Genomic DNA, 15,949 nt, shown 5'->3' with positions numbered 1-15,949 from the left:
GATCTGTCCCCTACACAAAAGAACATCCAGGTTCAGGGGAGCGCCGCTTTTAGAGGCCAATTTCTGCACTCCGTCACAAATATTTCCACTTTAATAATCTCCAAAGTAATAATTTCTCGAATCCCATTTTCTCCTTAATGCTTGTTCCCACTTTTCTTTTGCACTTCACTCCATAAAACGTAACTACTCCATTTCCCATTGCTTTCCTGCCGCTTTTCTCCTTCCCCCTCTTTGGCCCCCGATGCTGCAGTCTCAGCTCAAGGACGGGTCGCTTTTCCCGGTGTTTTCTAGATTCAGCCCCCGAAATTTGCGGGCACATCCCCTTAAGGACACACAGGGCATCGCAGGAGGTGCACGGCAGGAAGGGCTCAGCGCTCACTGACATCGAATCCCTTCTGCAGGGAGCAGGGCTGATGCTGCAGCACCCAACGCACGGACCTCGCAAGGCGCTGCTGCGTGGCCAGGAGCATCATTACGGCTACAGAAGACTTTTGCTGCTGTAATTGTTTCTGCGTGGCCTGGGAGGAGATGGGTTGTGCCGAGAGGAAAGAAGAGATTTTGCTGAAGCGTGAAAAGCAAAGCCATTTAGTTAGGTAATAGCTCCGAAGCTTCAGGGGTCAGCAGACTGAGAACTCCAGGAAAATGCTTTTCAGGGCAGGACAGCCTGAAGACAAAGAAGAGAAAGAAATCGAAACAATGCATTGTTAAGTGGCCTCTTTACCCCCCTCCCTGTTTGCTCTTTTACAGCATCAAAATAGGAACCGGGGAGGAGAATTAGCGGCAGCACCGCAGCAGTCATCGGGAAGGAAAAATAAAGGGGAATGGCAATGAGGACAGAGAGCTCCGACCAACTGCAAGGAGCTGCCTGCAAGGCTACAAGGGGCGGTGGGAGCAGAGTGCAGGAGGAAGCAAAGCCCGGCAGCAGTGTCGTCTCACTCTGACACACGGACATGCAGACACACAGACACACACAGACACACGGACACACATGCTGCTCCACCCTCTCAGCCCCCGTTGAGGGACTCTTTCTTTCCATGCAGTATATTTCTCCCTACAGTAAGTCTCATCCATTCCACGGGCGACAGTTGTGACAGCACGGAGGGTGGGCTGGCAATGCTTCGTGTCGTCCATCAGCGCATCGCTGAGACTCACAGGGCTTCACATGGACACGGGCAGGGCCATCACCCGCCCCTTTGCAATTAAAGGCAGCACTGCCCCGTGTCAGAGCATCCCGAACACGTGGGATGGAACACGTTCAGCAGGAATAGTGCTGCAGCAGGACAGAAACTTGGCAGCATCTCCTGGGCTTTGCTCTGTTTTGTCACCTTTCCACATATCGGGGGAACACATCTGTTTGCTTTTCTTTCTTTCTTTCTCTTCCCTCCCCTCCTCCCCCCAAAGGCAAATTCCAGCTCCAAAGAAAGGAATCGCTGAACATTCAGCACAGCTCTCCTGGAAGGAATGTGAACTACCAGAGGAAATCTCTCCCTGCCACCTCCCATCGCACCCTACCCGGAATGCAAGAAGAAAAGTCATTGGAGTGATTGGAGCAGAATCAGAACAAGCACTTAGTGGTCTTTAAGGACCCATAAAACACTTCAGTAGTTTGCTGTTTTATATCTGACTATCTTCCACATTAGCCATTTAAATTAAAACATTTATAATTAATTGAACAAATCATTTCCTCTCTCCCCCTTTGGGGACTGGCACGCATAAGTCTTCAGTAAATTTTAGTCTCTTCAGCAACAGGGGGATCCATTTCTTTTATAGGGCTTTTTTTTCCTGCAGGGTGTGAATCAAGGGCAGGCAGAGAGCAGTTTTAACTGGAAAATCAATTGATAGGGAAGACAAATTAACACGTATTTTTTCAAAAGGGGGAATGCAGAAGGCACCCCAGGGGCAGATGGGGCCCTTTTGGGTTCCTGAAGCTGCGCTGCAATGGGGCAGAGGGAGAGGAAAAGTGTGGGGTTGTTGGAGAAGCACAGGGATGTGTGGGGTGATCCCTGCACAGAAGGGTGAGGTCGAGGGCCCTATCATTTCCAAAGAGCCGCTTTCGGATAAGAAGCTTAAACAGGAGGATTATCTGGGCAGCGAGATCCTCATCCTGCAGCCGCCTCCAAAAGCGACCTGGGAAGAACCGACAGTGCCAGGAAGGGGGCATTCCCTGCACGAGGCACAGAGCACAACCCAGGACAGCCCACGGCTGCCATGAGAATCTGCCAAGGGAAAAGGGGAGTGCAAAAAGCAAAGTAAAATCAGGGCGATGCTTAGCAAAGATAACCGAGGCGAGATGCACCGTGCCTGGGATGCGCAGGGTGGGTGGCAGTGGGGGCAGCCCCTGGGGCAGTTTGTGCTGAGCTGGGGAGGCCCTGGCCTCTGCCAATGCTACAGTTTGTTTGGATGCCCTGGAATTGCCTTTGTCAGCAGATCTGTTCTTTTATTGTGAAAGAGCCTATTAGCTTCTGCTTTCTACTTCTGTGGGAATTTATCCCTCCATCAGATCTTCAGTATAAAAGTGCTTCCCTTACTGAGATTGATACCGCGTATATGAAAAGCTCCGCGTGCCTCTGGGCGAGGCGGCCCTTTCCCTGAGGAAGGATGAAGAATGGCTTTGAAAGCAAAGCACTGAGCAGCTCCTGAAGATGAAATCTCAATTCCGAGGTCTGCTGTGACCTTCCCTGTGGCCTTGGGCTGTCACCGGGGTCTCGGATCCCCGCACAGCACAGTGGTTCTCATTGGGCTCTGCACCACCTGAGCACTATCCCACACCCCACAGCAGGATGAGGGCCAGATTAAAATAATAAATAACAATAATCATCAGCTCGGGGCTCTGCAGCAATGCATCGCCATGGCAACCACGTGCCAGCAGTGATGCTGCCTCGCTGACACCTGCAGGTCCCTCTGCCACCAGCGTGCCCCCAGCCCTGCCCTCCTCTTGCAGTGGGCACCACATTGGTGACATCTCCCTGTCAGCATCAGTGTGGCTGGGGAGGACTTTCCCCATGCTCAACCCTCGCATTGCTGCCTGGGGTTTATGCTAAGGCTGAGCAACAGAACCAGTTCTCACCAGCAACGAGCCATCACTTTGCTTTTAATTATCAGGAAAGTCCCGAAGCGTCAAAACCTGTTTAACTTGGGCTGATGGAAACTTGATTGTCACGGCTCCATTTCTTTTTCCTGCACATTCTTTTTCAGAGCAAACCACGTGGAAAGCTGAACTTGAATGGGGAAGGGGACTGTGTGGCCGTACCCTCCTTGGGTGGTGGAGATGGGAGTCACCTCTCCACTGCCCCCCCCTTTGATCTGTCCAGAGCCAAACTTAATAAACAGCCAGATGCTCTCAATTTAATCATCAAAATACCTTGCAGAGGATTAACTGCCAGTTTCCTCTCTTAATCACTATTGATATAATGAGATGACAGGCAGCTTTCTGAGGGGGAACGCATTAAGCAGGAGGGCTGTGCTGCACTGTGGCACACTGTGGCTCTGGGGCAGACACAGGGCAGCACTTCACAATCCCGTTCCCTTTCAGCTTCCAAAATGTAAAAACAGCAATTCAAAATATATTTCACCAAGCAACAAATCCCCTTGATAAAAGAAATGCTAAGGCGGCAAGAGAGAGCCAGACTTAATCCGCAGACAGCGTTGCTCTTCTTGCTCCTGCAGGAGGGCTGCTTTGCTGCTGGGCACAGTGGGATCCTGCCTGGCCAAGGGAGCCTCCAGTATCTTCCCATTCCTCTTGCACTCCTCCCAGTCCATGCACCTTGAATTGCAACCCAGAGCGGCCTCTGTCCCAATGCAAGGGATGAACAAAGCTGGAGTCTGCTCGGCATGCACCCATCCCTGTGGAACCCAGAACAGTTCTGCCTGTGGATCATATTCTGCCTGGATTTAGAGGAGAAAGGAACTATTATGAGAAATAGATCAGAAGTGACACAGCTCATTATTGCCAGGTGAGCTGGAGTTGGAGACAAGGGCAAAGTTAATAGAAAACGTATCCAATCCACAATGGTAACTTTAATTGTTACCACTAATGAAGCCTATTTAGGATGTATTATGTATCTGGCACTTCAGATGCAGCTCTTCATTCATCTTCCACGTCAGGTGTCCCTTCGCATCAGACCCACACGAGGGGGGGGTTTACCCTTTTTTTTTGGAGCAGTCGTGGCTCACACCCAGCCCTGCAGCACCCAATGCCCACAGGATGACTGCACAGCCCTTAGGAGGTGGCTGCTGCCCCAGCCCTGCCTTCCTCCACCCCTTCCCCATTGGCACTCCTGGAATTAAGGGCAATTTATAATTGCTTTCTTCAGTAAGAAAACCTTTGGAGGAAAGGGCCAGTGATAGATTCCAGGTTTTATTGGAGCTGACAAGGAGCACTGCTCGCACGGCACCAGACCCGGCACCTTGGCAAACACCAGCTCTGCACTGACCCTCCCCTGGGGCACCAACAGACACCATTTTTTAATCTATTAATATAGGAATTAAACATGCTGCCTGGTTGGGCTCCTGCAGTGCTGCTGAGCAATGAGTGCAGCCCTGGTGTGCTGTGCCCACATTGGCACACGCTGCCCAGGGAGTGGTGGTGTCAGCCTCAAGGGTTTGCTTATAGGACCCCCCCAAAAGGATGTTGGGACAGCATCTCCTGGGCACTCCTCCACTTCCCAGTCCAGGTGGGAAGCCCAGCACCCCTGGGATTAAAGACCAGAGCACTTGGATATTACTGATATTATGGCAATGGGAGCCATTGAAAAGCTAAGATGGATGGATCCATCTCTTCTTCCATCCATTGTATCCATCATATAACCGTGTTTTACCACAATATCTCTTTAAATAATGCTGCTTTCTTTCCACTGGGGAGGGAGAAATAATTAAAAAAAAAAAAAGAACAACTATTAAAAAGAAAAGGAAGTGATGGGGGGATGGATAATTGCCTTCCACAAAAATTAAGGAAAAGAAAAATGATGTAAAAAAATTACTTCTCTTATAAAAGGGCATTTCATAATGGACCTTTAAAGCATTCCATCAAGTAAAACCAACACGTTTATTTGAAGTGCTAAAGAGGAGCCTTCAATCAATCTGAGAACTTCATTTTTACACTGTAATGAATTCCACTGACCTTTGTGTTGCAGAGATACTGTGGTGGTGGGGGGGAGCTCCATGCCTGCATTCTCACTGTGGGCCCTGAGCTGAGCACCAGGGCTGGGGCTGGGGCCATGTCCATGGGGCTGCATGTAGGGGACCTCAGGAAGGTTCCAGCTGCAGAAGTTGGCCAAACCCAACGTGTCCCAGCACCACTCCTGCTCCTGGAGGGCTTCTCCATGGGGCTGTGCAGAATGCACCATGCCAATCATGCAGGAAGCCCACGGAGGAGCAGGGAAGAGGTGATGGGAAGCGAAGCAGCAGCAAGATCTGCCTGCACCACGTCTGCATGCTCTGTGCTGAAATCCTGAGCTCAGATCTCTGCTCCCAACGCAATTACTATCAGCTAATGGGAGCTGGGAAATTACCTCTCCCTTTTCACTGATTGAAATCCCATTTTGTCTATGCACGTGGTCAATGGAAGGGCATTCACTTGTTAACCCTGGAAAATCAGAGACAAAGGCTCCAGACCCCATTCCTGAGCACTCTGTGCAATGTGGGCCATGCAGAAGCAGAGCTGGAGGGTTCTGGACACAGAGTAGGGGTGGAGGAGCCCAGATTTCAGCTCTTAGGGCCCAGACCCTAAGACCTAGAACAGACCCCAAACCCAGCTGTGACACTGCTAACAATGGCTAAAATACAGGAAAAGCATTTATTACTGAGGCACTTATCCCCCAAATTGCACCAGGGCTAATTAACATTTATAAAAAGCGTACTCATCATAAACATATATTAACCTTTGAAGCATACATAACAGCAATAGTAAAGTATATAATGAGAGTGGAGAGACACACCAAGCATCAGAGTTCCTGGCTGGAAATGTCACTCTGGAAATGCCTCCTTTGGGTTGAATTCTGAAGTTTGCCCATAGTTAGCATCATTTCCAAGCTTCCAGGCTGCTTGGTGATGTGCCCTCCTGCCCCTGCCACCACAGGGATTCCAATGAAAACCAATCCCATCCCTGTTGCTGTGTCCCCTGTTCTCTCTCTTCCCCACGGGGGAAAGAAAAGAAGGGAAAAAGGAAACGAGAGCAAAATCTGTGCTTCTTCACTCCATCTGCCCACATCGTTAGCAGCCAAGTGGTCAATGCACATCTCATTTAACAAGAAACTAATGAAGATCTATCGCTGCTCCTTAGCTTCACCACCACCCCCATTGCTCAACGGCACCTTTGCATGGCATATGTATTCAAAGCTGCAACTTTTGACTGTAGAAATAACACTCTCCTTGGGGAAAGCCACAAAGCAGGTCCCCCATATACACATGTGCAGGCACACATATTGGGGAGCTCTTCCTGCTGAGCCCAGCGAAGGGCCGGGGGAGGATTCATTTCCACCAAACCCAGCGCTTTTGTTTGCTCAGCAATCAAGAAGCACTTCTGATTTCGGTTGTGTGCATCTCCTCGTAAAGCCTCAGAGTCAACAAAAGCCAAAGCCATTTAACTCAGTGCTAATATAAAAGTGAGCAGGAAGCAGAGCGCGCGCGGCACAGAGCACAAGGCTCTCCAGAGCAACAATGAGCAGCAATTACGCTTATCGGGAGCGCTGCGGTGGAATCCGGCACGTCTGCAGGCTGGTGCCAGTAATCACAGTTAATTTCACAAAGTCTGGATGACATATAGGGAAGATTTAGATGTTCTAATTACTCCGCTGAATACCAGGGGTGCTGCTGATGAGGGAGGCAGGCACACGCACATCCACACATCCACACTCCAAGCCAATTAAGAAAGAAAAACAGCAACAAGGAGCCTGCGGGCTCACGAGCTCTTTGCAGAAAGCAGCTCTGAGCTGCCCTACCTCTTGCTGCACGACCACAGACGAGCCAGGAGACTTCTGATGGCAAGTGCCCAGCAGGGAGGACCTGAAAGGATGGGATCCACGCTGCCAGCAGCACTGCAAAGCTTAATTTGTAGCTAATGACATGGTACCTGGAAGCATCCTGGAGCATGGCAGGTCTTCCGTGCAGGAGGGATGAGGAGTGGGACAGCAATGGGTCACATCCTCTGAGTCCTTGAGCCTCTATAGGTCGTGGGACAGGAGGTTCCTGCAGGGCAATATGGGACAAAGAAGGAAAGCTCAGAAATGCAGAGGCCCTTCAGCTGGAATTGCCCAGGGCAGCAGAAATGCAGTGAGCAGTGCTGTACTGCACATGAGCGCACTGAGCGAGGGAAGAGCAGGGCAGGGATGCCAGCCGGGCAATGTGTGAGCAGAAGCTTTCAAGACCCCCCAGAAAAGCAATGCTATTTTCAGTGTTATTTACTGCAGAAAATAACTACACTTATTAATAGATAAAACTGTAGCATTATTACTAAACCGGCTGCAAAACACTGCATTGCCATTAATGCTGACATTAATACATTAATAATACATTATTAGTGGTTTGTTTAGTAGCTTATGCATTCCTGAAATACTTTCCATGCATTAAGTTTTGTTCACGTTTGCTCGGTATTTCTGCAAGTAATTAAGTCTCATCAGTAATTGTGGCTGATTTTATTAGATATGGAGCAGAGAGTTTGCACCTCTAGCCTGAGCTCCTCCTCATGCCTGCTCCCCTCTCCTGCTCCTGCTTAGGGAGTGCTTTGAAGACATACGATGGCCAACTCCAGCCAACAGTAGACCTAATCCACAGGTCTTAAATATAAATGATCAAAAAACTCCTAAAAAAATCCTGAAAAATTAAAGGGAAACCTAAAAGTACTCAGCTGGGATTTAACCTTGATTGCCATAACGACCACGAAGAGAGCTTTGTTGCTATTGATTTAGGAGGAGAACGCTCTGACGCACTGCGATGGGCAGCAGGACGGAAAGCCAACATGAGAGATGGAGATCACGACCCCGCGGCCTCCCAGCTCTCACGAACGCCCAAGCAAAGGCAAACACCGTGGGAGTTACTTTGAAATCCATTTTGGTCTCAAACAAACCCAGGACTTGGAGTGCTCCTTTGATTCCACATTTATTTTGCAGAGGAAAAGCGGAGCAGCTGCTGGGACAGCTGAGCCTCCCCTGCTCCTCCCAGCCCAGTGCAGATTTCCAATAGACTTCATGTCTTGCTGGAGAGAAAGCACTGGCTTTTAAGTGCTGCTTGTTTAAAGAGAAAATGCCCTTCTGAGCCTCTGAAGAGCCTCATATAGAACACAACCTCATATTTTTAGGGTGCTTTTTGCCCTCATAATACAAGCATCTGCTATCAATATTCCGTTAGAATTTTCTTAATGCACACAGATGTTCTCTTCTCCCTCTCCCCTCTGCAGCTGTGCTGCTTGCCAAGGCCTTGACCTCTCCACCACCTCCAACACTGCAATGACTGCATTAACCCAGGACACTGGTGGCACTGGAACCAGCTGATGTGGGATGGGATCCAGCCAGCCATCCCACATCAACTACCACACCATAGAGAAAAGGTAAAACAACGTTACCATCCAAACAGTCACTCCATAATCACCACAAGCAGTGGTTTTTCCAAAGCAAACACCTCTTGCACAGCCCTCCTGTTGCCCCTGGGGGCTCCGAGGCCCCATGGTTCCCATCCAGCAGCTCTGTGGGCAGCACATCAGCTGTGAACAGAAGGAGCTTAATTTCCTTTGCTTGTCTCTATTTATGGGGATGTTTTATTTATTTCTGGATTCACTTGGTAATTGCCCAGTGGCTAGAAAGAGAAGGTGCTTGAGCTTTTTTTCTTTTTTTTTTTTTAATGCATTTTTAGCATTCCTACAGGCTCCAAACCAGCAACACATGACTAGCTCGGCACACACTGAGATGATGTTTTCTAAGGTACAGAGAAACCACCAATAGCTGAGCACAGCTCAGGGCTGGGCTGCACTGGGGCTGAACAAAGCCTGGACCTCCCCAGTCCCTCTCCATGCATCTGTTCCTCCCCAGATGCTGGTTGCTATTTCTGTCCTCTTCTCAATGCACACTCCTACCTGAGCCAGAAAGAAAGAAAGAGGAAAGGAAGCTCGTGCTGAGAGTCAAAGGGAGAATAAAGAAAAGCTCCTTTTGCTCCAGGGCAGCTCAGCAGTATCTCAGGATGGTTTTTCACTTCCAATCTGGAGCAGCAGTGGCCCCAGCTTTGGCATCTCTCCCCTGGCCCTGAAGGCAATAACTCATGCCCACATTCACAGGCAATGCAGCCTCCTTCAGAGGTCAGCAAACAGGATGCTTCCATACCTTCACCCCTTCCCTTGGTGCTGGGCCCTGCACCTTCCTGCGTGCCTTGGTTGCAGTTGAGCTGCTTGGCCACAACCCAGCACCAAATCCAGGGCTTGTCCAGAGGAAAGAAAGGAGTGAAAGGGGTGAAGGAGAGCATGTATCTTGTGGCAGGAGGGCAGCAGCCCCTGCGGACCTGAGCATCCTGACACTGCAAGCATCTGCAGTGCTCCAGCACTGAGCAGGGACCAGAATGGAGAGCCACGCAGCACTGCTCCCATAGCATCACCCCAAGACTGAGGGGAGAATCTCACCCTGTGTCCCCTCTTCAGTCCTGAATCAGTCCAGGAGGAGCAGGGCAGGCAGCCTGCATTGCACACACCTGGCACTGGAGCTAAATACCAGTAAATACACCTTGTTCTTTGTCACATGAAGCTGCAGTGCCGACTCCAGCTGGAGGAGAACAGATGTGTGAGACCAAGAGAAGGTCTCTCACCTTCCTGAGGGCTCAAAGCAGCAGAAATATGCTGCAGGACAGAGCTGGATGCAAGCTCTGCTGGTCAGCCCCATTCAGGATTGCGTGCTGCCTGGGCTCGTGCCACAGAGCCAAGTGGGGATAAGGAGTGATACTTGACTAAATGAAAGGTAATAGCTGAAAATGCCTGAACTCACATCAAATCTAATGGGAGTTAGAAGCCAGAATGCCTTTGTGTATCTGGCCCTCCACGTCTTTACCTTGATTCAATATTCCGTGGGAAGTCAGTGTGGAGTGAGGGATAGGTTTTCCTCCAAGATTTTGCTGACTGGAAGCCATGGACGGTAGGTAAATCTCACCTGGTAATATCTCACCCTTCAGAGCCTTTTCAAAACTCTGGGAAGTACAAGCATCCATCAGAGCTGACACATTAATTCAAACAGTGTTATTTTCACATCATTTAAGGCCTCTCTTCCCACTTTTGTTTTGCAATTGAAAATAATGTGGAGGCACAGCACCACTGCTGCTCTCACCACTGCCTGGAGCTGCTCCGAATGTCTGCAGGGACTGTTTGCATTCCAGTCAGAATTAAGTGTTTGAAGGGGTTTAGATTTAATCCCATTCAAATGTGCATTTTGTTTAGGATAAAAGAAAAAATAGCGCTCTCTTGCTGAAACAAATCAAGCCCAGGTGATGCTGATGGTGGCAGGGGTTGCTTTACACCTCATTGAATATGCAGGGAATAGAGGTAAATCACACGAGCTGGGAGCAGAATTAGGCTCTGGTTACAAGGAACGCAGTCCAGGCTGGAGCTGCCAGAGCAGGATTAATACATCCATTTAAAAGAGATCACAGCGTGTGTGCTCAGACAGCAGCGTGCTGGGGGGTGGGACCGGGGAGAGGCACTGTCTGCTCCTTGCTGGGAGAAGTTAGGCTTTGGAGGCACGTTGGACTTGGAGGAAAGCAGTGCCTGAATGGGACCTGACAAGCCCTGAGTGCACTGTGTGGCTGTGCTGGGGGTGGACCTGCAATGTGAGGACCAAAAGGACTGGGCTGAAGCACAGCTCTGCCTGTCATGGTTATCTCTCCATGGGACCAGCTGGATGCCAATGGATCCCAATGGACGCCAATGGATCCCAATGGACGCCAATGGCTGCTGTCCGCCCGCCCGGTTCTGAAGCCGAGCTCTGCGGGGCTGCGCCCCTCTGCACCACGCAGCTCATCCCAGGCCACCCCCGGGTTAAAAGGCTCATGGCAAACCTGGCCTCACCTTCTCTGCTTGTGTCTAAGAGATATCCCTCTTCTCTTCTGAAGTTTAATTCAGTTTTTCTTGGTTTCAGCCGGACTCGGAACATCTTAAAAACCAACATCTTTTGAAGATTTCCTTCTCTTTCCCAAATTCAAGAGGAACCGACACAAAAGGAATCCTTGACGGAAGTTCAGGGGCGCTCCGCACCCTGTTCTCCCCTTATGGGGACAAGATGTGGGGCTCCTATAGCCATGCGCTGAGGTTTTCTTGTTCACCTTGTGAAGGTTGGAGGGAGCTGCTGTGTCCCTGCCAGCACATCGAAAGCAGAGGCAGCAGAACGGACAGGCTGACACAGCTTGTTTACAACAGGCAGGAAAGTAAAATGACTGAAAATGTAATCTGGAAGTTAAAAAATGAAGACGTCAAATGAAGAATTAAGCATTTGCTTCTGTAACATCGATTTTTCATCAGTTTAAAAAATGTTCATTTTGATGCGCCGTATATAACAGACACATCCCTGTTAAAAAAGTTGATTTTGATGTGGCTCCATATTTCATTCATTCAGCAGTGCTCCACCATATATTTGGATGAATATTTAAGGAATAAAGAGTTTGCAGAGGTTTTTCCTTCTCTCGTGAAGGACTCAAGACTACATCCACTCTGTATATAGGAAAGAGGCAGGGTAAGTTTGCCTCCATGCAGATTTCCCACTTGGCACAGAGCGTTCTCGGAACAGCCACCAGCAGCTCAGCTCCGGTCCTGCCTCATCTGCTCACTGCTCAGTAACTGGGCACAATTTACTGCTGCTGTGATTGCATCCAGCTGCAAATGACCATGAAGCCAAAATGCCTCTTCTGTCCACTGATTATAAAATTAACTCAAACAAGCATAAAATAAAGGCTAGCAAGCTGAGCTGTTGGACCCGGCCCTTCGCAGTGATTGCAGCTCCTTGGCTGAGCTGCTCTTAAGCAAACTCAGGGCATCCTTAGGACCCCATCTCACAGCCCCTGTGTATTTGGATGAGCTGGGAAGCTCCACTCCAGAAGCACTGCAGTGCTGGCTTCAATGCACACAGCAACAGTTGAACAGTGTGGAAAAGTTCTTACAGGCTCACAAAGGCTCCTCTCCAGCACAATGACCTTTGCTTTTACCCAGCTATCTCTTCATGAACGGGCACATGTTGCTCCTCAATAAATACGTGCCTGCAAATAGACACTTTATTAAGGGCTTTTTGCTTATACATTGTAATTTAATACAAAGCATTTTTTGTCCCAGGAACCAGAAGGTAGCTCTCAGACCCACTCACTTTCTCATCCCTTTGTGCAATAAATCATGGCAGCATTATTCTGTCCTCAAACGTTTCGAATGAGAGGGGATATCAAAGTCGGTTCGGTTTCCTGCATTAGCTTTTAAATGCCTTGTGGTTTCTCAGCACATTTTCCTCTCTTTGTGTGGTGCCTTTACCTCCCTCCCCTTCTTTCTTCACTCCAGGAAGGCTGAGATTTCTTTTTAAGCAAAGAAAAAAAAGATTTCTTTCTTCTTCCTTCTGCTGCTACATCTTAAATGATTCTTCCTTCCTCTCCTGGGTCTCTGCCACCCTCTCCCCAAGGCAGGATAAGGGTGGAGCATTGCAGGGCCCTGGGAGCAGAGCATTTCAGTTCTATGCAGGCAGGAGCTTGGGAGCGGGCTGTGATGGACTCGTAGGAGCTGCCAGGCTCATGGCAGAAGGGATGAAGCTCTCTGGTCCCTCTTGAGACAGCTGCTTCTCTGCCCATGTCACCCAGCTCCAAAAGGCGATGGCCCTGATCAGCTCCAATAAAGCAATTAAGAATAATTTGCAAGAGCACAGTGCCATCAGCATCTGTACTCGAGTAACCCCAGCAGCAAAGACAGCCTTAGCGCGTTGTCTCAAGTTCGAGCTGATTTGCTCTGACAGTGATCAAATGATCTTAATGATTTGTCAGGCAGCTGTCATATCCAAATCTGTTTATGATGAGGAGCAGGAAGCAAAAGCAATTTATTTTGTTTGTTTACCATCAGGATGGGCCTGGACACCCCAGAGTCATTAAAAGAAGTAGAGGCATCTCAGAAGAGCCAGAGCTATTTGATTACAACAGGCACCTTGGCTTTTTCCAACACAGCGAAAGATTTTCAAAGTGCATAAATCAAAACGTACAGCAGCGTGAAATTTGACCAAAGCAAGCCAAATTAAGTGTCCAAAGCTCTGAACCTTGGGGTTTTCCTTTAATAGATTTGGTGACCTTTAGGGATGGCTAACCTCTTGGCATGAAATGAGAATTTCTCAGACTTGCATGACTTATCCATGGGTAAGCTGTGTGTGTATGTGGGCTGGGAGAAAGGGAAGGAGGCCTTGCAGCTCTGCTGCTCATCCTGGGAATTGCTGCACTGCCACATGCCAAAGCCACAGCGCCCTGCTCCTTCCAGACTGGCACTGTCACGCAGATACAGGAGATGTTACATTCAAGCTCGTGCAATCATCCCAAGGGATGATCTGGTGCCACGTTCCAACAAACAGCTCCCTTTCTATCAAACTGGTGTTTCCTGAGGAAACTCACTTTTGTTGGACAACTCCCAGCCAGCTCTCAAGGAGAGCAAAAGCAGTTTGCAAATCCGCACCTCATCGTCTATTCCATTTAAATGATCTACCATCTTTAGCAGGGCTGAGCCTCTCCAGAGCCTGTATCCAAGGTAACAAGAGCTACCAGGGAAAAAATGGATCCAAGAAGTTATTAAAACCACAATATCTTTTCTGAGCAAGGCAGAGATAATGAGCGTGCGTTGCGTTGGATCCCTGCGCCATGGGCTGGCTACCAGCCACCTGCTGGGTGAAGTTCACTGGCTGGGTACCAAGCACAGATTTGTGAAGGCATTTAAGGTCCTACAGACACAGAGCAGTGGCTCAGTACCTTCAAACATCAGTCCAAACTCACAAAAACCTTGAAGTTATTCACTACCTTTGCAGTCAGCCTCCAGCTCAGGACAGCAGGAAGGGGGCTGAACTTCAAGTTCACAGACATTGGGGAAATTTCAGTATAGAAAGAAATTGGTAATTTTGCAAAGAGGAAAATGCAAAACACTGCCCTGGCTATCGAGCAGGGCTTGTGGTGCCATAGGATCCATGTGCCAAGGTTAGGTTGGGATGTGGGGCTTATCCTGGGTGTGCTGTTCTGCATTCCATATGTAGGAGAGTGATGGGCTCAGTCTGGAGGTACCAATGTCCCCAAATACTCCCTCGACCCACCACCATGAGATGGCTCTGCTGCAGGTGTGGGGTCTGGGGATGGTGGATCGCTCTGCTGCATGCACAGGGCTCCTCTGCCACGTGTCACCAAGTGCTTTATACATCCCATGATTAGGGGAAGGTGTCAGAGTGCTTACACTGCATGTGACCGGCATGGGGTGAAGCTGCTGGAGCAGGCTGAGGGAAGGACTGCAGTGTTTGGGTGTCTCAGGGCTCCAATTCCATCACAGGACAAAATCCCACTGATGTTAAAATGCAGGACAGCTTTGCCTTGCAAGCCCAAAGTCAAAACGTGGGCTTATATCTCCTTTGTGCCTCTTCAGAGCAATGCATGACTTACAGATTTGATTTGCACAGAGATTGTGCAAACATTTCCCTTTATCCATCCCTCAGTTTGAGCTGCTCAAAGATTTTAAAGCAAAGTGCTGATCTCTCCTGGGATTTATGCTGAAACCAAAGGAATCAGCTGAGAATCAGTTCCATAAACTGCACCTGTATTTGCTCAAAACCAGAGCAGATTCAGTTTGCAATCAGCCCATGGGCAGCAAGCCCAGCAAGCTGAGCAGGTTGGTGGTCAACAATCCCATCCCAGGTCCCTGAAAACAAGTTTTGCTTTGCTTATACCAAAGCCAAGAACCACCAGACTTCTAATGGATGTTGAATGTTGTTGTCAGCATTCACAGAGCTGCAGGGAGTGAGCTCCAACCAGACCCAGGTCATTAACACATGGTGTGAATGAGGGCTGACATGTAAGCCACGTCCCTGGTCAATGCTGCCACTGCTCCACCAACAGCACAGCCAGCACCACGACACAGCATTGTGTTGGTCCATTAAAGACCATTAAAGCACGTAATGGCATTCCTCAGCTGGCAAAATTATACCAGCAGAGCCCTTAAAGTGATGATTAACCAAAATTCACAGCTGCAATCACTGAATCATTTATTCAGTGGTTTTTGCAGAATTTTTCAAATGAAATGTTCAGCAAAGAACGTTCATTCATTCTTCATTGCTTTCTGGCTGTAAAAATAATCAAATTAAACTTCGCTCTCAAATTCAAACAAGGCTTCAGAGGCAGAGGCAGTCAAAACAAGCACAGGAGAATGGCAAAAAATTGTTCATGAGAGTTGCCTACTCGTTTTAGATCTAACTCGAAGTTTTTGTCATTGCTTCAGTTTGGTAAATCCTGGTTGAATAATAGGAGTGTATGATCAATGGATGTTAAGATGTTACAACCACAAAATAAACAAGAGAGTTAGGCAAAGTGGACTATGATAACAAAAGAGAATAAATGGAAGGCTTACCCTTATGCTGGGCTCACCACAAAACACCAGAAGGAGGGATCTCCAGACAAGATCCTTCCCCACTGGTAGCCAGCTCTTCAATAGGTCTAGGAGGGCTGCAGCCTGGCTTCAACCCCTTCTGGCAGCACAGGTGAATTGCCTTCACTGTGCTCCTCTGGCTGACTCATGGCTCAGGTGATCAATCAGAGGTTCAGGCTTTGACTCAGTAGTTCCCATACAAGGACTTAAAGCCCCACATTACAAATGTCTGGCCATTTTTCTCGACTTTCCCTCTCTCCAAAAAAAAAAAAAAAAAAAAGATGGAAATATTTGTCAGAAGATGAACCAAAGGGGTTTAGACTGGTGGGCACTTTGCTGAGAGATCTCTGCGAGGAG

General features: G+C 48.8%; 1 long non-coding RNA gene across 1 annotated transcript; it reads right to left on the bottom strand.

Annotated features, from left to right (window-relative positions):
- Nucleotides 1-3,817: 3,817 nt before the first annotated feature.
- Nucleotides 3,818-15,595, bottom strand: LOC122187487. Its single transcript, XR_006181328.1, has 3 exons — nucleotides 15,575-15,595; nucleotides 7,070-7,185; nucleotides 3,818-3,885 (listed from the first exon to the last, which is right to left on the bottom strand). It is a non-coding gene; the product is annotated as an uncharacterized LOC122187487 (long non-coding RNA).
- Nucleotides 15,596-15,949: the final 354 nt, after the last annotated feature.

This window comes from Lagopus leucura, unplaced genomic scaffold, assembly GCF_019238085.1.
Source record: "Lagopus leucura isolate 7727_CA_CO unplaced genomic scaffold, USGS_WTPT01 Super-Scaffold_100048, whole genome shotgun sequence".
Taxonomy (NCBI): Eukaryota; Metazoa; Chordata; class Aves; order Galliformes; family Phasianidae; genus Lagopus; species Lagopus leucura.
The sequence above is the reverse complement of the archived record's forward strand: the minus strand, read 5'-3'. Positions and strand labels throughout refer to the sequence as shown.